General features: G+C 48.6%; 1 protein-coding gene across 2 annotated transcripts in view; it reads left to right on the forward strand.

The window, feature by feature from the left end:
- RGP1 (RGP1 homolog, RAB6A GEF complex partner 1) overlaps positions 1 to 20,674 on the forward strand; it is a 36,389-nt gene extending 15,715 nt beyond the window's left edge. For both annotated transcript variants that reach the window (XR_011380887.1, XM_070054112.1), the window contains one exon: positions 20,246 to 20,674. The gene's annotated coding sequence lies outside the window, so the exon portion shown is untranslated. The remainder of the gene's footprint in view (positions 1 to 20,245) is intronic.
- Positions 20,675 to 23,011: the final 2,337 nt, after the last annotated feature.

Here is a 23,011-nt window from a genome sequence, read left to right on the forward strand (position 1 = left end):
CTTGCATAAAATTCACTGTTCTAAAAAGAAATCATTTCTGGAGTCTCAACTTTTCTCCAGAGGCTTCCACGTAATTCTCTGTACCCTGTTCCAAAGCTGTGACTGTGGCATTGAGTTCCCGTGGGCTGGGGACGCCGAGGTCGAGGGAGTAGAATATCCTCTCATGCAGTTTCTCGGGCAAGGGCACTGTGAACGTTTTGGGCAGGATAAGCCTTTTGTAGTGGGGCTTCCTGTACACTGAAGGAGGTGTAGGCACATCCAGCAGATGCCAGCAGCAACCTCTCAGTTATGACAATCAAAAGTGGAGACACTGGAGGACAAAGTCCCACCCCCTCCCCATGTTGAAAACGGCTGAAGAGGGAGGACGTTAGCTTTCTTGAAACATGCTCTTCCCAACTGCTGATTTAGTTGCCTAGCCTGTGTTTTAAAATGATGATCTCTAACTTGATAGGACGTAGTCTTTTTTTTTTTTTTGGACAGGTAGAGTGGACAGTGAGAGAAAGAGAGAAAAAGGTCTTCCTTTGCCGTTGGTTCACCCTCCAATGGCCGCCGTGGCCGGCGCACTGCGGCCAGTGCACCGTGCTGATCCGAAGCCAGGAGCCAGGTGCTTCTCCTGGTCTCCTGTGGGGTGCAGGGCCCAAGGACTTGGGCCATCCTCCACTGCACTCCCGGGCTACAGCAGAGAGCTGGCCTGGAAGAGGGGCAACCCAGACAGAATCCGGCACCCCGACCAGGACTAGAACCCGGGGTGCCAGCACCGCAGGTGGAGGATTAGCCTAGTGAGCTGTGGCGCCAGCCGGAGGTAGTCTTTTAAAGCTGCAAGTTCCTGCGAGCTCATCAAAGGCCTACTGAACCAGAAATGTTGGAGATAGAACCCGGAGATCAGGTTTTTCAGAAGATACCATGCCCCTAACCCAACCAAATCATTCTTGTGCCCCAGGCATGACCCTCTGTGGCATAACTGCCGCATTACCCACATTTCTCCCCTGCAGGTCTTCTGGCGCTCCAGCTTTGCTTCCGCTCTTGGCCTCATGGTGCCAACACAAATAGGGAGGCCTCGGGTTACCAGGACAACTGGAACACAGGAAACCGTAAGGGCTCAGCAGTCCCGCGTGCATCGTGGACTGCAACCATGCTGGCTTGCTTTATCCTTAGGAGTACAGTCATACCTCCTATTCCCCATTCCCCAAACTACCCAGCTTGGCAGATATCCAGGCCCAAGCCACAGACCCTGATTTCACAGAGGAATATGGAATGGGTATGGTGAGGAATGGTAAATGAGACTTTCTTTGCAATATTGATACTGCATATAACCTTGGTGATAAATTGAATTTTCCAATGGCAAGGACACTTCACTGAGAGTTGGTTAGATTGCAAGTGTTGCATTTAGGATGCTTCTATGTACTCCCAGTATTGGTACCTGCTTCACTGGGTCTTGAGTCTTGGATGGTTTTGTAGCCCCAGGCTAGATACCTCCATAATTTGCTTTTGGGCCAAAAGGTTTAGCAATCTTCTATGTACCAGCGACAGCTAATGTATAGCAAGAAAGGAATAGCTACCAATTTTCAAAGCTGGTTATTTGTTTCAATAAGATCATTTGGCTTAATTAAGTCCCCTTAAAGCCATGAATAATTCAAAATCTATTTCAGATGCTTGAAAATGTTGAGCTGATCCAAAACTGGAGCAAGCCATCTCCATGAAACACTCAGGGCAGACTAGAGCAAGGGAGAAGTAAGAGTGAAAAAGCAGGCCAGCGCCACGGCTCAATAGGCTAATCCTCTGCCTGCGGCGCCAGCACACCGGGTTCTAGTCCCGGTTGGGGCGCCGATTCTGTCTGGATTGCTCCTCTTCCAGTCCAGCTCTCTGCTGTGGCCGGGGAGTACAGTGAAGGATGGCCCAGGTGCTTGGGCCCTGCACCCGCATGGGAGACCCAGAGGAAGCACCTGGCTCCTGGCTTCGGATCAGCGCAGTGCGCTGGCCGCAGTGGCCATTGGTGGTTGAACCAACGGAAAAAGGAAGACCTTTCTCTCTGTCTCTCTCTCTCACTGTCCACTTTGCCTGTCAAAAAAAAAAAAAAAAAAAGATAAAGCAAACTTGCTAGCACTCTTCAAAGTCTTGAAGGACTGTCTTGTTGAGGAGGGATTAGATTTATTTGATTTAGCTCCAGCAGGTAGAATAAGAACCTTTATTTAGATGACAGAGATAGGGAGACAAATTTTGCCTTGATAAGGAAGACCTTTGGAAAAATTTGAGGCTCTCAAATGGGACTGAGCCAAATTGTTTAGCACTGAATTACTAGTGTCTGTATTGTCTATAGATGTTAGAGTACCATCTACACAAGGTTTGGATGAAGTTTTGGATGTTGAATTGGGTTCTATCTGTAAGGAGAAGCAGAGAAATTTAGAACAAGTCAATTCATCCTATTAGCAACTATATGGCAACTATTAAAGTGATTACTATTTTTCTAGGCACCTCTGCCAAGTTTCCTCCCATGGGTCATTGAATATTAGAGTTAGTAGTAAGGTCTTCAGATGTTCTCAAACTTTGTTCCCTAGGCCCCTGGAGATTCCTCAGGAATGCCTCAGAAGCGGCTGAGAAGGGTAAAATGGAAGGTAGACGGGCGCCTGTGCTTCAACCAGAACAATCTTTTGTTTGTTTTATAAGCAAGATTTCCTTTAAGATCTTTTTGAAAACACCATACACACATGGGTTCTGCTGGGGGGGGGGGGGAGTAAAGGCTCTGATATGCCAAGATCTTCCTTTTATTGACACACTGAGGTGTGGAACAGGAAGTATCTTGCCAAAGATTATAACAGCTGGTAAATTCCAGAGTTGCTGGGATTCGAATCCAGCTCTTCTAATTAAAATTACTTGTTTCTTCTCCCCTACTAGTCTACCTTCTTATCACGCAGTGAAAGGGCCTCTCTATTCCACCCGCACCACTGTGATCCAGGGTTTTATTTCAGCTGGTCTGTGTGAGCTGCTTAACTGGTCTTCTGCTACCCAGTCTCCGCTGATGCTAGCACATACTGTGTATACTGTTGCCATTTCATCTTGAAACATTTCCTTAGTCATGAGGTTTCCCTGCTCAGGAGCCTGCTCCCTGTTGCCTGTGAGAACTTTCCTGCCTGGCAGTCTGTTCACATTTTGTAGAATCCTCATTATTTAGCTTGATGTGAGCCTTAATCCATCCTATTGTGTGTGATTAAGGGACTTTATAATAGTGAATTAACTGAGTCCCTGCCTATCCTTAGACTCCAGTTTTGACAGGGTTTTCATGTGTACAGTGTTAATTAGGCACAATGAGAAGATACCAAATAAATAAAATAATCAGGTTACATCACAAGATGTATAATATAATCCTATTTATATCACGCATGCATTTTTAAAATGGAGTATGATGTCTAGGTGTTTTCTGGAAGAAAAAATATTGAAGTGATAGTAGACATGAACTCTGATGAGGGGGCTTGAGAAAGGACAGGGAATAGAGGAGGAAGAGGAAATTTGATATATTTGTTTCTCCACTGAGATGAAACCTCACAGGACAGAAAGGAACCCTAAGGAACAGAAACTGCTGTGCTGGCTGGCCTGGCTCCACTGCTAACCATTTCTTTGGTTCTTGTAAAGAAGTCAAATCTCAGTGGATGATTTGATTGGTGAAGCTTGCAAGTGCTGTCCATGACTCTATCTGGATACACAGAGAAAAGATCTGAGGGAAGGGGTCCCTAGCAAGCCCTGTGTTTCTGTTGGGGGTGAGCAGAGGCTTGATTGCATCTTCCAACAAGGCTAAACACAGAGCAGCGCAGGCAACTGCCTGAGAAGACAGGGTACTCGGAGGAAGGGGACATGGATGCTGGCGTTCAAGGTGGCAGACGTCCCGTCCCCTGCATCCACTCCACTCCAGCTTTACTTCTCATCTCTTCCTTGATCCTAGACCTCTCTACTTTTGACCCGACCCAAGGTCTTCTGTGTGATTTTAACACTGGGCTGGGCAGTGAGTGAGCGGGTGGGGAGAGAGGCAGTTGGCAGGTTCCACCTTCCTGTCGTTGCCTTCCTGTGTTATGCAGAAAGCCTTTCCAGTGTCTGACAGTTCAAAGTAATTATAATAAACATAAGTGGCGTTACAAACAAAAAACTTATCCATATGCTCTGCTAGCAACCTGCTGCCCTGATGGTGGAGCCATTCTTCCTTGTAGAGTGTGGCCCAGGAGGCACTCCTGCCCATCTCCTCTATGTGTGTGTGTTTTGGGGGTTGAGGGGCCTACCAGTACATGTGCCAGATGATTCTCTGCTGCCTTTGGAAGGTTTATGCCGTAATCAGATTGTAAAATAGAAGTGTTCTGTATTAGCCCTCTGATAAAGAATAGTATATTTCAACTCTTACCATAACTTGGACTTGATTTTTTTAGATTTATTTAGTTTTTTTAGATTTAGTTATTTTTAATTTTATTTTTATTTTTTAAATAAGATTTATTTTGATTTGAAAGAGTTACAGAGAGAGTCAGAGGTGGGGGGTAGGGGGAAGCTTCTATCTGCTGGTTCAGTCCCCAAATGGCCACAACAGCTGAAGCTGAACCGATCCGAAATGAGGAGCTAGGAGTTTCCTCTGGATCTCCTGTGTGGGTTTAGGGGCCCAAGGACTTGGGCCATCCTCCGCTGCTTTCCTAGGAGCATTAGCAGGGAGCTAGATCAGAAGAGGAGCAGCCACGACTTGAACTGGTGCCCATATGGGATGCCAGCACAGCAGGCTGGGGCTTTAACCTGCTATGCCACAGCGCTGACCCCTTGGACTTGATTTTTAAAAATCTGTGGTTAACTGTGATATGACATGCAAATCACGTTCCACCTCCTAAGGATTGGAGAGCAAATGCATTTCCACTAAACAGAAAACCTTTTCCTCACTGTTTCAGAAGGCTGGTAGGGCAAGGATAATCCTATACCATGAATGGACTGATTACTTTCTGTAATGATTTGTTGACTAGCCATAATTGATAGTAGAAGGCTTTAAAATACCCCCCCCCCTTTTTTTAAAGAAAGATATTCATTTATTTAATTGAAAGGTAGAGTCAGGGACAGAGATCTATTTGCTGCTTCACTCCACAAATGCACACAACAGCTGGAGCTGGAAAAAGCCAAGCCAGGAGCTGGAACTTTTTCCACGTCTCTTGCATGGAGGCAGGAACCCAAGTACTTGGGCCATCATCCATTGCCTCCCAGGGTGCATTAGTAGGAAGTTGGACTGAAAACACAGAGTAGTTGAACCCAAACCAGACACTCTGATATGGGATGTGGGTGTTCCAAGCAACAGCTTAATCCACTGCACCACGATATCCTTCCCTAAAATTACTCCTTAATTGTTCCCAGATCATCATTTTTCCAATTTTATTGAAATATAATATACATACTAGAAAATACACCCATTTTATATGTAAAATTCTGTGAGTTTCAACAAATGTATATGCCTGTGTAGTCATTTCCCCAGTCAGGATATGGAACATCTCTGGGACCTACCCCCTCCAGTTCCCTCGTTATACTTGTAGTGCTTCTCCTCCTCCCCCACCCCATTCCAGGCTGCTGCTGACCTGACATCTGTGACTATAGATTTATTTTACCTACTACAGAGCTTCATACAAATGGAGTCACAGAGGATGTATTGTGTTGTTTGCCTGCTATAGTTCAGGGTTCAGTTTTTGATATTCATATTTTTATATACATCAATAGTTTGTCTTTTTTATTGTTGAGCAATATTTTACTATATGGACAAATCATGATCTGAATCCAGTCATCTGTTGATGGACGTTTGGACCATTTGCCACTTTGTGGAAGTTACTGTGAACACTCACATATGCAAGTCTTTTGTGGACATATGTTTACATTTTTCTTGGATAAATACCCAGGAGTGAAATCTTAGGTCCTCAGATAAGTGAATGTTTCAGTTGATAAAGGAAAAACTGCCAAACTCTTTTCCAAAGTGGGCTGTACAATTTTATCCTAAATTTTTAGCATCGTATGAGAGTTGCAGTTGATAGCGTCCTTGTCAGCATTTGGTAATGTCAGCTTTTGAAAGAAAAATCATTCTAGTAGAAGTGTAGTGGTACTTCATTGTGTTTTTATTTGCATTTCACTAATGAATATTGATATTGAGCACCTTTTAAATGTTTATTTGTGAGACAGAGAGAGAGAGAGAGAGAGCTCACAAGGGAGTACTCCCATCCATTGGTTCACTTCCCAAATACCCCAAAATAGCCTGGGCTGGTCTGAGCCAAAGCTGGGTGCTTGGAACCAAGAGCTAGAAACTCAATCCAGGTCTCCCGTGTGGGTGGCAGGAACCCATCTACTGGAGCCATCACACTGCCTCCCAGAGTCTGCATTAACAAGAAATTGGAGTCAGGAGCTGGAGCCAGATATTAAACCCAGGTATTCTGATTTGGGATGTAGGCATCTTTTTTTGTTTTGTTTTAAGATTTATTTATTTGAAAGAGTTACAGAGAGAAACACACACACACACACACACACACGGGTCTACATCAGCTGGTTCACTCCCCAGATTACTGCAAAGAGTAGCACTGAACCAGGCTGAAGCCAGGAGTCAGGAGCTTTTTCCAGGTCTCCACATGGGTGTGGGTGCCCAAGTACTCAGACCATCTTCTGCTGCTTTCCCAGCTGCATTAGCAGACAGCTGGATTGGAAGTGGAGCAGCTGGGACTCAAACTGGCACAGGTGGCAGCTTGACCACTATACCACAGTGCCAGCCCCATAGGGTGTCTTTTGAAGAGCAGAAATTTTAAATTTTGGCGATGTCTAATTTCTTCTGTTAGCCAGTTATTGCATTACTTAGTTTCCTCCTTCCCCATACAAGGTATGACACCATTAACCAAGAATTTTATTTTATTTTTTAATTTTTTAAAAAAATCCTCATGTTTTGGGGCTGGACCCAAGGGGTCATGCTACTTGCTTTTTGTTTCTTTGTTTTGTTTTGTTTTTAAGATTTATTTATTTATTTGAAAGTCAGAGTTACACAGAGAGAGGAGAGGCAGAGAGAGAGAGAGGTCTTCCATCCTCTGGTTCACTCCCCAATTGGCCGCAACGGCCAGAGCTGCACTGATCTGGAGCCAGGAGCCGGGAACTTCTTCTAGGTCTCCCATGCCATGTGGGTGCAGGGACCCAAGGACTTGGGCCATCTTCTACTGCTTTCCCAGGCCAAAGCAGAGAGCTGGATCAGAAGTGGAGCAGCCAGGTCTTGAACTAGCACCCATATGGGATGCTGGCACTGCAGGCTAGGACGTTAACCTGCTGCGCCAAAGTGCGGGCCCAAACCAAGAATTTTATTTTATTTTTTATTTATTTTTTGACAGACAGAGTAGACAGTGAGAGAGAGACAGAGAGAAAGTTCTTTCTTTGCCATTGGTTCACCCTCTAATGGCCGCCGCAGCTGGTGCGCTGCGGCTGGCGCACCACGCTGATCCGAAGGCAGGAGCCAGGTACTTCTCCTGGTCTCCCATGGGGTGCAGGGCCCAAGCACTTGGGCCATCCTCCACTGCACTCCCTGGCCACAGCAGAGAGCTGGCCTGGAAGAGGGGCAACCGGGACTAGAACTCAGGGTGCCGGCGCCGCAGGCAGAGGATTAGCCTATTGAGCCGTGGCGTCGGCCTTCAAACCGAGAATTTTAAACACACGCTTTGCTGAATTTTTCTTTGCACTATTTTGATTTGTTTTTTTTTTTTTTTTTTATATGGGGAGAGGAGAAGGAGTTCATTACCATTGATACCAACAACTCATCCTGAAATCTTCCAAGTAGTTGTTGCATTGTGGAATGCTGATCATTGCCTTATCAGAAGCTCTGATATGTGTAGCAACAGTAGCAGACATGCCCACACCCAGTGAGACAAGGTAATTTTCTGCCGGAAGTTAGGTGTGCAGTGATAGATGATGCCATGGCTGTGGATGAACTCAACAAGGAAATGAGTCTGGAAGGAAGAATGTAGAAATAGGAGGACTAAAGCCCCAGGGGGAAAGCCCACACTTCAGGGGAAAAGATCTTCATGGTGAGCAGTCAGCTGGACCTTGTGATGGGAGAATGACCATGAATATGAGCTGTCACCCAGAAGCCTGGCAAGAATTTTAAGTAGCAGGTGATAGCCAATAGTATCAACTCTGACTAAGGTGTAATTTACAACAGATTAGTAGCCTCACTGTGTCCTTCCCCATCTAGATTTTATAAACATTTTACACTAAACTATTTAATTCCACTCAGCAAGTTTTTACTGAACTAAAATAATAACTCCAGTGGAGTTGTATGGAAGCCACAAAGTTGCATTTTACATTCATATGTCTTTTTTTTTTTTTTTTTTTTTTTTTTTTTTTTTTTTTTTTGACAGGCAGAGTGGACAGTGAGAGAGAGAGACAGAGAGAGAAAGGTCTTCCTTTGCCGTTGGTTCACCCTCCAATGGCCGCCGCTGCAGCCGGTGCACCGCGCTGATCCGATGGCAGGAGCCAGGATCCAGGTGCTTTTCCTGGTCTCCCATGGGGTGCAGGGCCCAAGCACCTGGGCCATCCTCCACTGCACTCCCTGGCCATAGCAGAGAGCTGGCCTGGAAGAGGGGCAACCGGGACAGAATCCGGCGCCCCGACCGGGACTAGAACCCGGTGTGCCGGCGCCGCAAGGTGGAGGATTAGCCTATTGAGCCACGGCGCCGGCCATTCATATGTCTTTATAAATAAATGAACTGATAATGTATCCATAAACGCTCCATCAGTTGTTGCTGAGTGTCTTGGTTCACTCTGTGATGGTACAGGAGAGTACCTGAGGCTGGTGATTTGTGAAGAACAGACATTTATTTCTCACCACACTGGAGGCTGGAAGTCCACAGCTGAGGGGCCTGCATCTGGCAAGGGCCCCCCTGCTGTGCCCTGCCCTGGCAGAAGGCAGGACAGGAGAGAGAGAGAGAGGGAGAGAGAGAGAGAAGAGAGAGAGAGAGAGAGAGAAAGGGAGGGGGCCAGAACTGTCTTTTACTCCAGAGCCCCTTCCCTAGATATGCTAACAGCAGTGACCATTCACAAGGGCTCCCACCTCTTTCAACACTGTTAGATCCGTGACTGCATTTCCAGCATGTGACCTTTGCGGGGCACATTCAAACCGCAGCACCCGTGTACTTATGAAGTGGAAACTACGAACTGATTCAGCAGCACTTAAGAAAACTCTTGGGGCCGGCACCTGGAATGCCGTCATCCCATGTGGGGGCTGCTCCACTTCGATGCAGCTCCTTGCTGTGGCCTGGGAAGGCCGTGGAAGGTGACCCAAGTGCTTGGGCCCCTGCACCCACATGGGAGACCCAGAAAAAGCTCTGACTCCTGACTTCCCCTGGCCCAGCCTTGGCCGTTGCGGCTGTCCATCAATGGATGGAAGCTCCCTCTAACTCTGACTTTCAAAATAAATATTTTTTAAAACTTTTGATTTTTTTCATTTCTGTGGTATCTTTAAAAGAAGTCCTTCATATAACTTTTCTTATTACAAAAGCTATACATAGTCCCTGAAAATAGTTATATATACATATATATTTGTATTTAAGTTCTAACTCCTGCTATCCCAAAGAGATAACTGTCCTTTTTTAATAGATTTTATTTCATTTATTTATAGGTTTCTACTATGTGTATATTTTTAATGAGAGTGGGCTTATTCTTCTCAACTTTCTGTTTTTACTTAATGATATGTGGAGGACAATCTTTAATCATGTGTCTGAAACAATAATGGGAGGCTTGGATTTCAATATATGGGCATAATATAACTGAATTATACCATGCCTTGTTATAAATTTAGATATTTTCTATTTTTTCATTATTATAAGCACTACTGTGATGAGTGTCTTTGAGGCTAAACCTTATTGTTTTCTTTTTTAAAGAGAGACAGAGCTCTTCCATTTACTGGTTCACTCTCCAGATGGTTGCAACAGCTGGGGGTGGGTCAGGCTGGAGCCAGGAAAGAGGAGTTTCTTCTTGGTCTCCCACTGCTTTCCCAGGCAGATTAGCAGGGAGCTGGATTGGAAGCGGCGCAGCCAGACCCAAACCTGCACCCACATGGGATGCTGGCACTGCAGGCTGTGGTTTAACCCACTGCATCACAGCGCCGGCCCGTTTCCTTTCTCTTAGTTCTTGAAGTGAAATGAATGGTCAGCGGTAAAAAGGTTTTAAGAGCTTTTGACTGGGGCCGGTGCCGTGGCACCGTAGGTTAATCCTCTACCTATGGCACCAGCATCCCATATGGGTGCCGGTTCTAGTCCCTGCTGCTCCTCTTCCAATCCAGCTCTCTGCTATGGCCTGGGAAAGCAGTAGAAGATGGCTCAAGTCCTTGGGTCCTGCACACATGTGGGAGACCGACCATTTTGGGGGTGAACCAGCAGATGGAAGACCTCTCTCTGTCTCTTCCTCTCACTGTCTGTAACTCTACCTCTCAATAAATAAAATCTTAAAAAAAAAAAAAGAGCTTTTGACTGAGATGGCCAAATTGCTCTCTAAAGTTGTGTGGCTTGTACTCTCAGCAGGGGTATGAAGGAGTCATTTCCCTGCGCCTTTGTGAGCAGTAGGTGTTATTATTTCTAAACATCTTTTTGATAGGTGGGGGAAAAACAGCCCTTCACTGTTATTTCAAATTTATAGCCACTGTTAAAAATTTGTACTTACTGGTGGCCAACACTAATCTTTGAAGATCAATTTTATTAAAACAGCCAAAAATTGTGCTGCGTTGGCTGAATGAGCCGAACGATGAATCTGGGCAGTAGTGTTGTGACTGAATGTAGACTAGACTCTGAGGTGGCCGCACGCTGGTTCCCATCCTTACTGCCTCAGCAGCGGGGGGGGGGGGGGGGGGGGGGGACACACACGGACACACACACACACACACACACACACACACGCGACCCTGGACGGCCTCGGGGTGTTCTGGAGAAACCGCCTGCCTTGTAAAGCCCACAGCCCCCTCGGGGCCCATGGGAAACCTAAGCCACCCCTGCGTCCTCAGGGGACTCAGCTCCAGCGCCCCGGCCCCTCCCAGCACAAGCAGGCCGACTACTGGAGTTCTGGCCAGCATGGGCAGGGCAGGCCCCGCCCTGGATGACCCAGTAGGCACCAACCAAGTGAGGGCATCTGTGGGGAGCAACTGGGAGCAACTCGGACTAGACTAAGTTACTGGAATTAAGACTTATTCTATGCATCTGCTTTCCCACAATATGGCGCTGAGAAGGGAAACAGCTTCTACACAGCTGCCTCCAGTTCAACCAATAGACTGTGGGACTTGCTCCTGATTGGAGGAGAGCAGCGTACTCGGCGTGTGGGTAGCAGAGTTGGGATTGGCGGAAGAGGACTATAAAGGAGGAGAGAGACACCATGCACCAGGAACATCTAAGGGGAACACTTGTGCAGCCCCCGAGAGAGCCGGCCGGCGGTGTGCCGCTCCCCCGCGGAAGTGGGGAATGTGGCAGGGGGAACCGCCCTTCCACAGAGGTGGAAGGGACGGTAGCCAACCCGGGAAGGACCAGCAGCCAACCCGGGAAGGACCAGCAGCAAACCTGGGGAGGGCCGAGCAGACGAAAGAAAAGCGCAGGGTCCTGTGTCGTTCCTCCACGAAGACGGGGAGCGACATAATGGTGCTGTGACTCGGATATGAAGCCTAGGCAGGGCTTAGTGTCGTTCCTCCACGAAGAGGGGGAGCGACATAATGGTGCCGTGACTCGGATATGAAGCCTAGGCAGGGTTTAGTGTCGTTCCCCCACGAAGACGGGGAGCGACAGGCATCAAATAGATATGCACAAAAAAAAAGTTGGTATCTTTTTAAAGCCCTGAAATAGTTACCACAGAAAGATTCTAAATTGACACAGGTATTTTAGTTTAAGATAGATTTTGTTCTATGTTTTGGAAGGAAGGAGTGCGATAATCTTATCAGTGTTTTGAGTTTTTATAGAGGTTCAGTCTCTGACTCCACTCAGATTTTAAGAGGGGATTCTGTCACATCCTTGTCCCTGTCTGCAGCACCCTCCTCTCTCTCTTCCCAAACCCACTTTCTTGCCTGTGTCCTTTTGGGAGAAGAGGGAAACTATTTTGTCTCTCTGTTCCTCTGTATAAGTCTGGGTGCACATCGGTAGCAGTGAACTTTCTAAAATTTTTAAATTTTTTATTTTTAAGGCAGAGAACATATATTCTATTCACTGTTCATGCTGCAAATGCCCACAATAGCCAGGGCTCGGCCAGGTCAAAGCCAGGAGCCAGGAACTCCATCCAGCTGTCTCCCATGGGTGGCAGGAACCTAAGTACTTGGGCCATCATCTGTTGTCTTCCCAGGTGTGTTAGCAGGAAGCTGGATGGGAAGCGGAGGAGGGTTGGGCCTCAAACCAGCACTCTGATATGCAATGCAGGCATCCCAAACTCTGCCACAGTACCTTTCCTGATAGCAGTGAACTTTGAACTTAGAAACTCAGTAGGCAGAGTCTTTGCTCTCAATCCAATAAATTCTTTTTTGGCTTAGCCACCAGACTTAAGATCCAACCAGGAAAAAAGAAATCACTTGTAAGTATTTAAACCAGAGGGAATTTAATCCAGAGAATTAGCCAGCTGTAAAAGAGATGGAAGAACTGAGAAACCATTCAAGAGAATCCAGAAATTAGCAAAAGCAGGAATGGCCGTCATTCCTAGGCTGACAAGACGGAGAGGAGGCCCAGGGGCCACCATCGATGAGAAGCCGGAGCGCTTCGCGGGGCCCATCCTAGGGAGGCTGGGGCCAGAGCGCTCTGTCGCTGCGGCTCTCCCTTGCTGCCTTCTGCAGCCCAGCCTTCTGCCATCGTGTCCCACGGTGCTGTGTGCCGTGGGGTTGCAGAGTCAGCCTGTGAGGCTCAGGGCCGGCCAGCGGCAGCGGGAAGGAGCACGTCATTCGCTGCTTCACACAGTCGCTCTGCCGCATAAGCCAGCTTTTGTCCTCCTCCTTAGTACTCTTCCTGGTGCACAGGGCAGGGAGTGTATCCTGACCTCTCTTTGTGTCCTCCCTAGGCCCTTCAATGAAGATTGCTATTTTGAACTGCGCAGTTTCTCTTTTTTTGATCATGTTGTCGTTGATCAGCAAATCTTTTTCTTTTCTTTTCTTTTTTCTTTTTTTTTTTTGACAGGCAGAGTGGACAGTGAGAAAGAGAGACAGAGAGAAAGGTCTTCTTTTTGCCGTTGGTTCACCCTCCAATGGCCGCCACGGCCGGCGCGCTGTAGCCGGCGCACCGCGCTGATCCGATGGCAGGAGCCAGGTACTTATCCTGGTCTCCCATGGGGTGCAGGGCCCAAGCACTTGGGCCATCCTCCACTGCACTCCCTGGCCACAGCAGAGAGCTGGCCTGGAAGAGGGGCAACCGGGACAGAATCTGGTGCCCCGACCGGGACTAGAACCCCGTGTGCCGGCTCCGCAAGGCGGAGGATTAGCCTAGTGAGCTGCAGCGCCGGCTCAGCAAATCTTAACTAGACTTTTCTATGAAGCGATGAAAACTTTGAACAGCTTTACACAATGACAAAAACAAGCAGGGGCCTGTGCTGTGGCATAGTGGGTTAAAGCCGCTGCCTGCAGTGCTGGTTCAAGTCCTGGCTGCTCCACTTCTGATCCAGCTCTCTGCTATGGCCTGGGAAAGCAGTAGAAGATGAAGATAGCCCAAGTCCTTGGGCCCCTGCATCTGCATGGGAGACCCCAAAGAAGCTCCAGGCTCCTGGCTTTTGATCAGCCCAGCTCCAGCTGTGGCGGCCATTTGGGGAGTGAACCAGCAGATGGAAGACCTTTCTCTCTGTCTCTCCCTCTCTCTCTCTGTAACTCTACCTCTCAACTAAATAAATAAAATCTTTTTTTTTTTTTAATTTGACAGATAGAGTTAGACAGTGAAAGAGAGAGATAGAGAGAAAGGTCTTCATTCTGTTGGTTCATCCCCCAAATGGCCGCCACACCTGGGGTTACGCCGATCCAAAGCCAGGAGCCAGGTGCTTCTTCCTGGTCTCCTGTGCGGGTGCAGGGGCCCAACCAAGCACTTGGGCCATCTTCCACTGCCTTCTCAGGCCACAGCAGAGAGCTGGACTGGAAGAGGAGCAACCAGGACTAGAACCCAGTGCCCATATGGGATTCCGGCGCCACAGCAGAGAGCTGGACTGGAAGAGGAGCAACCAGGACTAGAACCCAGTGCCCATATGGGATTCCGGCGCCGCAAGCGGAGGATTAACCGAGTGAGCCAGGGCGCCAGCCCCTAAATAAAATCTTAAAACAAAACAAGCAATCTCTTAAAAAAAAAAAAAGCAAGCAAACATTTCACCTTTCCAGAATACAAACTCAAGCTGCTGATGGCGGGATCTAGTTTATTTTTGGGAAAGAAAGGCCTCAAGTAATCACCATCACAATTAACATTTATATAACACTTTATAATATACAAGGTGCTTTTATATTTATTTTCATTGTAAGTAGGCTGTAATCTGGGGATCCTGGAATCTGTTTATTTGACCTCTGTCGGGTTAGTTTAAAGCCTAGCTTTGCAAGAAGAACATTAGGGTCCTTTTGGATGATGTTTGCCATTTTTGTTGGTCAGTTTCATTACTCTGGGCAGTTGACGGAAGGACGTTCTCAGCTGTCCATGGGGGAGGCTGGTGTCACCTGCCACTCCTTTTCTCGGGGTGACCTAGCAGGTGTTGGAGGACAATGGCTGACTCTTCTACTCACACTGACTCTTTGCAGTATAGATTGTGCCTGTTATTTTTAGAACACTATTCTTATCTAAACAAATATTTTATTTTAGAATTATCAAGGAAGAATCTAAGTTCCCTCAAGGAAGAATCTAAGTTACCCATTCAGTTCTTCTTATCTAGTGTTTGGTCAAGATTTGCTTTGTGGAAAATAAAAATAAATTAATTTTTTGGGCCAGAGATAACCCAACCCAATCTTAGCTTTGTTTTTATGTTTAGGGGGTTTTGCTATTTTTTATACCTATTTATTGTAAGATGTTTCAATCTTAATTCTTCCCTTTTTAATTTCCTACTCTTGGATTACACTTTCTGTAATATCCATTATAATTTATTGGTCCCAAATTACTAGTTTTTGGAAAAGTCTTCTTAGCACTAATGTCACCATTTTGCCCCCTGATGTTTTTATTGTTTATGCTTATTTATTTATTTTCATCTACTTGAAAGGCAAAGACAGAGAGAGAGAGATTTTCTATCTGCTGACTCACTTTCCAAATGCCTCCAGAAGCCAGAGGTGGGCCAAGCTGAAGCCAGGAGCCTGGTCTCCCATGTGACTAGCAGGGGCCCAAGCACTTGAGCCATCATCCGCTGCCTCCTAGGTTGTATTAGCAGGAAGCTGGATCAGAAGCAGAGCAGCTGGGACTCAAACCCTGCTCCAGCCTGGGATGTGGGTCTCCCAAGCTGTGGCTTCACTGGCTGTGCCCCGATGCCCAGCCCCCACTTTGATGTTTTGGATGTCCCTGGAGCCGCTGTGAGGGATTTGTCACGTGAGTTTATTTAAGTCAATCTCGCCTTTCCCTTTGGGGCCCCATTGCTTTCCTGTGAACCATTCCAAAGATCAAGCACTCAACATATGGCTTATACTTTCTTACTTGCGACTGAAATTTGATTTTTCAGTAAAAGTTTTGAGTTGTCCATACTCGCCTTCATGTTACAAACTTAAAGGAATACAAAATGACCAACAATGGAATACTTCTGTCTTGCACCTTGTTCCTCAGACATCTTGTTTCCCTTGAGGGAGGTTCCTGTCCAATAGCTACATTTTTTAAGGCACAGTCAAATCTCTGGCCCCTCCTCGGAAGCCTCTCGATTATTAATCACACTTACTGCGCAGCAGGCATGTCATGGCCTCATACAGAAAGGTAAGGTGCGTCTATACTAAAGCGCCTCAGCAATCCGAGTGTGCCGGATGAATGATGCTGTTAGAAAACTGGCTGCCCCTGGGTGTGTGCAGTCCCGCCTTCTCACCGTCCTCCCGTGCACTGGCTGCCTCTCCTCCCATGGGCCGGGGTCTGCTGAGGGTTGACTGGGAACACACAGCAGCTTCTCATTCATCTCCCCACAAACGCCTGGTAGCCCCTCGTATACAGAGGACGGGGCCGTCGTCTTCCTACTTCTTTGCTCTTCGTCCAAAACTTGTTCACCCGGGCTCCTTTGGCCCCTTTGCGAGCCCCTGCTGATCAGGGTCCCCATGCGCCTGAATGGACGGCAGAAGCCTGTGTGTGACGTGCACGTGTGCCTCCTTCTGGAAACAGCTGTCATCTGTGTTCTGCCCCCCGCTGTCCCTGTCTTCTGTCTTCTGTCTTCTGTCTTCTGCCTGAAACCCCAGCTCCTGATTCTCTTTCTCACTCGGAGGACGACCTTGCCTCCTCACTTAGAAATGCAGCCGAGCCCCTGGTGTCACGTGCACTTCACTTCAGGACACAGTGGGAGATACTGAGTGGAATTTTTCCCACTGTCCTAGAGTTGGAGAGCAGGGTCCAGCGCTGAGGACAAGGAAGCAGTAAGGACCACATACTCTAAACAGAGTTGCTAATAAAAGGGGCCAGACACATTCTCCGGGGCTTATGCAAGAGGTGGCAGAACTGGCCCTGCTACCTACAACCATCACCCAACCCATCCTTCTCTGGCCGCCTCCGTTCCTGGGTTATGTAAGATACAAGATGACTGAAGGGAGGGAGGCGTGGACAGCCTCTCCCTGCTGCCCCCAGACCAAGGAGGAAGGTGTCAAAGAGAATCTAGATGAGGCACTGTTTGCTCATCCCCCACTGAGACTGCCTGTAGACAGTAAACTTGCTCAGCGCTGTGCCTATCTGAGAACGGCCGAGGAAAGGCAATTAGAGAGATGTGAGACAGTGAGGGGCAGCAGTGGCACAGCCTGCATTGCTTCTGCTTAGTTTAGTAGGGATTCTTGGGTTCCCGTGACCAGAAGATGGCAGGGCTTCTGCTGGTAACCCAAGTTGTGTCCGCTGCACACAGTGAGGAAGGCTGAAAGATCCCCTGGAGCAAGACTGTCTACGTTAGAGCACAGCTTCGTGCAGAGCCCTGCAGGACCTTCCAAAGAGACTATACAAGAGCTGGGTAGGAGCCAGAACTGTGACACCTGCTGAACAGCAGGCTGGGATGGTCCGTCATCCACACAGCTGCGCTAGCTTCCCTATTCCTTAAAGAGACAGCTGTCCTCTTCCTCCCCGCTCTTCTTCCCTGTTCCCCTCCTGCAAAGAGCAAGAACGCTTCTGGAGAAACTTCTGGAGAACTAGAAGAGGTGAGGAGAGGTGGCACACTGTCCTCCCACTTCCTGAAGTCATGGCTCAAGCTCGGGCGGCCAGGGAGGAGCAGACGAGCTCTGCACTGGTACTGCCACCGTGGGTTTAAGCCAGATTGAGGGCCCCAGTGTTGTGGCACCGTGGGTTAAGCTGCTGCCTACGATGCTGGCATCCCATATTGGAGCCCCCATTCAAGCCCTGGCTGCTCTGCTTCCAATCCAGCTCCCTGCTGATGCACTTGAGAAAGCAGTAGAGGATGGCCCAAGTGCTAGGGTCCCTGCACCCATGTGGGAGGCCTGGAACAAGCTCCTGGCTCCTGGCTTTGGCCTGGCCCAGCCCCGGCCATTGTGGCCATTTGGGGAGTGAACCAATGGATGAAAGATCTCTCTTTGTTTCTCCCCTCTCTCTCTAACTCTGCCTTTCAAGTAAATAAATAAATCTTAAACACACACACACACTACACACACAGATTGGACTGCATTTTAAAATAGCCTAAAGAGAAAAAAGCGTTATGGAATCTGCATACCACATTAGGTGCCTGGGTTTGAGTCCTGGCTTCACTTCCAATTAAAATTGTGTGAGGGGGCCAGCGCCGTGGCACAGTAGGTTAATCCTCTGCCTGTGGTGCCGCCATCCCTTATGGGCGCTGGTTCTAGTTCTGGCTGCTCCTCTTCCAGTCCAGCTCTCTGCTATGGCCTGGGAAGGCAGTGGAGGATGGCCCAAGTGCTTGGGCCCCTGCACCCACGTGGGAGACTAGGAAGAGCTCCTGGCTCCTGGCTTTGGGATCGGTGCAGCTCCGGCTATTGCAGCCATTTGGAGAAAGGGTCGGAGGGCTGTGAGCACAGGCCGCTCCCAGGCCGGTGGGATTCAGGAGCAAGTGTATCTGGAAGTCGAGGGTCTGCAGCTGGACCCCTCCATACTGTCTGTACACCCAGCACCTCAGAAAATCTCCCTGCGCTGCCCTGAGGGTCCCTGGAGGTGGCTTAGGGCCTCTGTATGAAAAAATGAGAAGGGGGGGCTCTTGTCCCAGCACGCCCTGCCTTACCTGGAGCCCCTGGGTTTTCTTTCTTTTTCTGTTTTGCATATAAACTTTTAGTTGAAGGAAGGGTTTTGTGGCTAAAAATAACAGTCTGAAAAACAGCTTCCATGGGGACTCATTTAAGGATTTTAAGCAGGGAAGTGACATAATTAGGTTTTTGTTTCAAAAGGTCGCTTTGGCATCTGAATACATTGTGGAGACCGGATTGGAGGGAGGTGAGACCGGAGACCCAGAGCCTTGAAACGGGACCAAAGGAAAAATCACAGGAACTGGCAACTCCGCGCTCCATCCGGGCGCAGCAGCGTCCACATCAGATGGTGCAGGGCTTCCTGGGTTGCCAGTCCCCACCCAGCCCCTTACTTGGCCCCCTAGGGCGTCTGCCTTTGGGACCCTTGCTTTGGAGTGTGGATCCTGTTTGCCATTTTTTCCTCCAATTGGCCTCAGCGCTCGCTCTCTCTCTCTCTCTCGCTCTCTCTCTCTCTGCATTACTACCCCATCATCCTACTCTAGGTGTTTTTCCTTTCCCGCTTGGGTTTCTCCAAGCCCATCTTTCGGTGTCTGGTCTGCCCACCAACCCTGCAATGCCACGGCTTAGCAATTCGTTGTTTGTCGTGACGGTGCGGCACATGCAACAGGAGCCCAGTTCTGTTTCAGCTTTTCCTCTCTTCCCAGCCTTGGACTTCTCCAGAACATTCTAGGCAGAGTAAAAGATGAGAACAGTGATTAATCCACGTCTGTTCTGAAAAAGCTGGGGTGATCATGGTTCCTTTGTTTCCTTTTTTCTTTTTTTTAAGATTTATTTATTTATTTGAAAGTCAGAGTTACACAGACAGAGAAGAAGAGGCACACAGAGAGAGAGAGGTCTTCTACCCACTGGTTCACTCCCCAATGGGCGTAACGGCCGGAGCTGTGCTAATCCAAAGCCAGGAATCAGGGGCTTCTTCTGGGTCTCCCATGTGGGTGCAGGGGCCCAAGCACTTGGGCCATCTTCTACTGCTTTCCCAGGCCATAGCAGAGGGCTGGATAGGAAGTGGAGCAGCCAGGACTCAAACCGGTGCCCTTATGGGATGCCGGCACTGCAGGCGGCGGCTTTACCCACTATGCCACAGCGCCAGCCCCACTTTGTTTCTTTTTATGTGGGATGTCTATAAATGTAGCAGGAATGACAAGATGACGGAAAACCTGCCCTTCAGCCTCTTGCCGTTTTTCTCATTGGCACATTTTGTGAAGAAAGTGGAATTTTACATTCGATGGAGAGGAGAATGTAATAGAGAGCATTACATTTGAGACTTTATGCTGCCAAGGGGTGGTAGGTAGTTCCTGGGGTTGGCAGCAGTGGTGATGGGTGATCACAGGAACGCAGGGAAGCAGTGCATGCTCTGCTGCCACCTTCCTGCATACTGCCGGGGGACTGGTCCAGGCCTGGATGGCGTGCACAGAAGAAACATGGCCCAGGGGCCGGCGCTATGGCGTAGCTAGTAAAGCCGCCAGCTGCAGTGCCGGCATCCCGTTTGGGTGCTAGTTCAAGACCCGGCTGTTCCACTTCCAATCCAGCTCTCTGCTATGGCCTGGGAAAGCAGTGGAAGATGGCCCAAGTCCTTGGGCTCCTGAACTCTTGTGGGAGACCCAGAGGAAGCTCCTGGCTCCTGGCTTCGGATCAGCAGAGCTCCAGCCGTTGTGTCCAGTTGAAGAATGAACCAGTGGATGGAAGACCTCTCTCTCTCTCTGCCTCTCCTCTCTCTGTCTCTCTCTCTCTGCCTCTCCTCTCTCTCTCTCTGCCTCTCCTTCTCTCTCTGTGTAACTCTGACTTTCAAATACATAAATAAATCTTTTAAAAAAAAAAAAGAAAGAAAGAAACATGGTCCACCAGGGACTTGAAGATACACACACATGGCTGACAATTCTTAAATTCCTTTCTTAGGAATTGCCGTCAGTGAAGCATTTCCTGTTGGAAAACGACTCGTCTGGACCGTGTTTTCACTAAGTCGAGATTTCTGGCCCACAGAGCAGGGCCCCAGCTCACCTTGCAGAACACAGGTAAGTTGGAAGCTGGAATCTGACTTGACTATCTTAAATGTAAAACCCTTTCTAACTTGCCAGAGAACGAGATGTGTGAATCAGAAGTAAAAACTCCTTGGCCCTTCAAGCAATCCTAGCCGCTCTCTGAGGACATTGAGAAAGTGAAGTGGAGCCCGGGTCTGGAGCCATCCTGTGTGCTGAGTGATGTGTGTGTGTGGAGGGGAGCCATTGAGAGCAGCGATGAGTGGGCGCGTTTTCGGGGTTCTGTATCTCCCTCACTGGGACCGAAGAGAAACGGAAGAATTTGAATAAAGTCTTCCTTTGCCTTCTATTGCTTTACTACACTTCTCTTTTTACACTACCTCCTCCTTTTTCCTGTTGACGTCCATGCCTTGCGATGATCTTTTCTGCCCCATTTGATCTGATGTCCCTCGGCTGTGCCCTGCCCTCTGTTGGCAGGTTCTCTTGGATCTGTCCAGCTTCCGTGCAGGGGGCACAGTCGCACCTTAACCGTAACCTTTGTCTGCTGGTCAGGCTGGTCAAGCAGAGAGAAGCCTGGAAGATGGTTGCTTTCTCTGGAATATTCTGGAAGCCTGGGAAGCATGGTCTGGTCTAGGGCAAGACTGGAGATCCAGATTTAGCTGCAAAATTAGGTCAGTTATGAAACTGTTCAGTTTGGGGCAACCGGGCATACCGTGGAGATTAACATGACCACATGTGGCGCTCCCAGGAGTCTGCTAGGGTCTTGAGGCGCCTTTGGCCTGAGCGGGACCACGGGAAGGATTTCTTTTCACTAACAGGGCATCTGGAAACACCCACAACTTGTAGCATTAGCCAGTCTGATGCTGTGCAGTTGAATTCCTGGCCAGACACAAATCCAAAAACATTAATCAGTATTTGAGAGAAACCTGGCCAGAAGGAATGACAGTTGTAGGAGGCCATAACAGCTCTGCAGAGAGAAAGCTGGGCCCTTCTCGGGGGGTGCTGCTCGGGCCAGCAGAGTGTGCGGATTTCCCAGGCTTTGTGTGGATTGCTGGTGGGGTCACCAAATACAGCCAGAATCTTACTGTTCATGTCAGTGAGAGCAGGGATAGCTTGGATAATGGAAATGTATAGATATCCAAAGCTCTCATTTATCTAATAAAAATGAAAAAAAAAAATTCCACTGGATGTTAATTTTTTTAAAAACCTTTATTAGATGGTTTAAATTTTTTTTCTTATTTTTTTTTTTTGTTTGTTTGTTTTTTTGACAGGCAGAGTGGACAGTGAGAGAGAGAGAGACAGAGAGAAAGGTCTTCCTTTGCCGTTGGTTCACCCTCCAATGGCCGCCGCTGCAGCCAGCGCACCGCGCTGATCCGATGGCAGGAGCCAGGAGCCAGGTGCTTTTCCTGGTCTCCCATGGGGTGCAGGGCCCAAGCACCTGGGCCATCCTCCACTGCACTCCCTGGCCATAGCAGAGGGCTGGCCTGGAAGAGGGGCAACCGGGACAGAATCCGGCGCCCCGACCGGGACTAGAACCCGGTGTGCCGGCGCCGCTAGGCGGAGGATTAGCCTAGTGAGCCGCGGCGCCGGCTTTTTTCTTATTTTAAAGATTTATTTATTTATTTGAAAGGTAGAGTTACAGAGAGGCAGAGGCAGAGAGAGAGAGAAGGAGAAAGTCTTCCATCCGCCGGTTCACTCTCCAGATGGCTGCAACGGCTGGATCTGGGCCTATCTGAAGTCAGGAGTCAGGAGCTTCTTCTGGTCTCCCGTGTGGGTGCAGGGGTCCAAGGACTTGGACCACCTTCCAATGCTTTCCCAGGCCATAGCAGAGAGCTGGATCAGAAGAGGAGCAGCTGGGACTCAAACCGGCGCCCATATGGGATGCCGGCACTGCAGATGGCACCTTTACCCAATACACCACAGCGCCAGCCCCCAAGCTGGTTGAACTTTTATCTCCTGTCTCTACCTACTCTGTAGTGTAAGTGGCTAGTCAGAAGGAAGAGTGGAGGAGCCACATCCTTGAATGATCTTCAGTAAAATGAAGAGCTGTTTGTCATGTGGAGACTGACATACTATAAACGAGCTCACCTGGCGAACAGTGGTGGCTGGTGCTCACGGGATCTGCAGGTGCGTCAGGGACCCGGCTGGGCTGCCGGTGGCCACTACACTGTAACTTCATACTGCAAGTTCTATGAGTCAGCAGAACGGCTGCCGAGAGCCCCAGCCGAGAGCACTGGAAGCCGGATGCCAGATGCAGGCTGTGTCCTGCTCCTGAAAAGCCGTGTGGGGCTGGAGGAGAGGGACTTTCTCTCTGGGACTCAGTTTTCGATGATCTTTGCACCAGGAGACGGAACAATACGTTCATGCGATGTTCCGTAGCCCTGGCGTTCTGTGCATCTTTCGGCGATTGCCATTTTGTGTTTGCTTCTCCCATAAAGCTGGGTCTGGTTGCTTGGAACGCAACGATTTGGTTGGTTTGGTCTGAAGTTGGAGAGTTTCCAGGTTGTCCCATCACCCCTTTTCCTAGCCCAGATGGGACGAAATCCCTTCTCACTAACAGCGTGGGGAGCCTGAAACTCCACTTCCCATTCCTCAGTGTTACAAAGGAGCTGTCCTAAGATTTCCTTTTCACTGGGCTCGAGGCCAGAGACATTGCCACAGGGGGTTTCTTTTGGCCTCTGCACCC

The sequence above is a fragment of the Oryctolagus cuniculus genome, chromosome 1 (assembly GCF_964237555.1).
Source record: "Oryctolagus cuniculus chromosome 1, mOryCun1.1, whole genome shotgun sequence".
NCBI lineage: Eukaryota > Metazoa > Chordata > Mammalia > Lagomorpha > Leporidae > Oryctolagus > Oryctolagus cuniculus.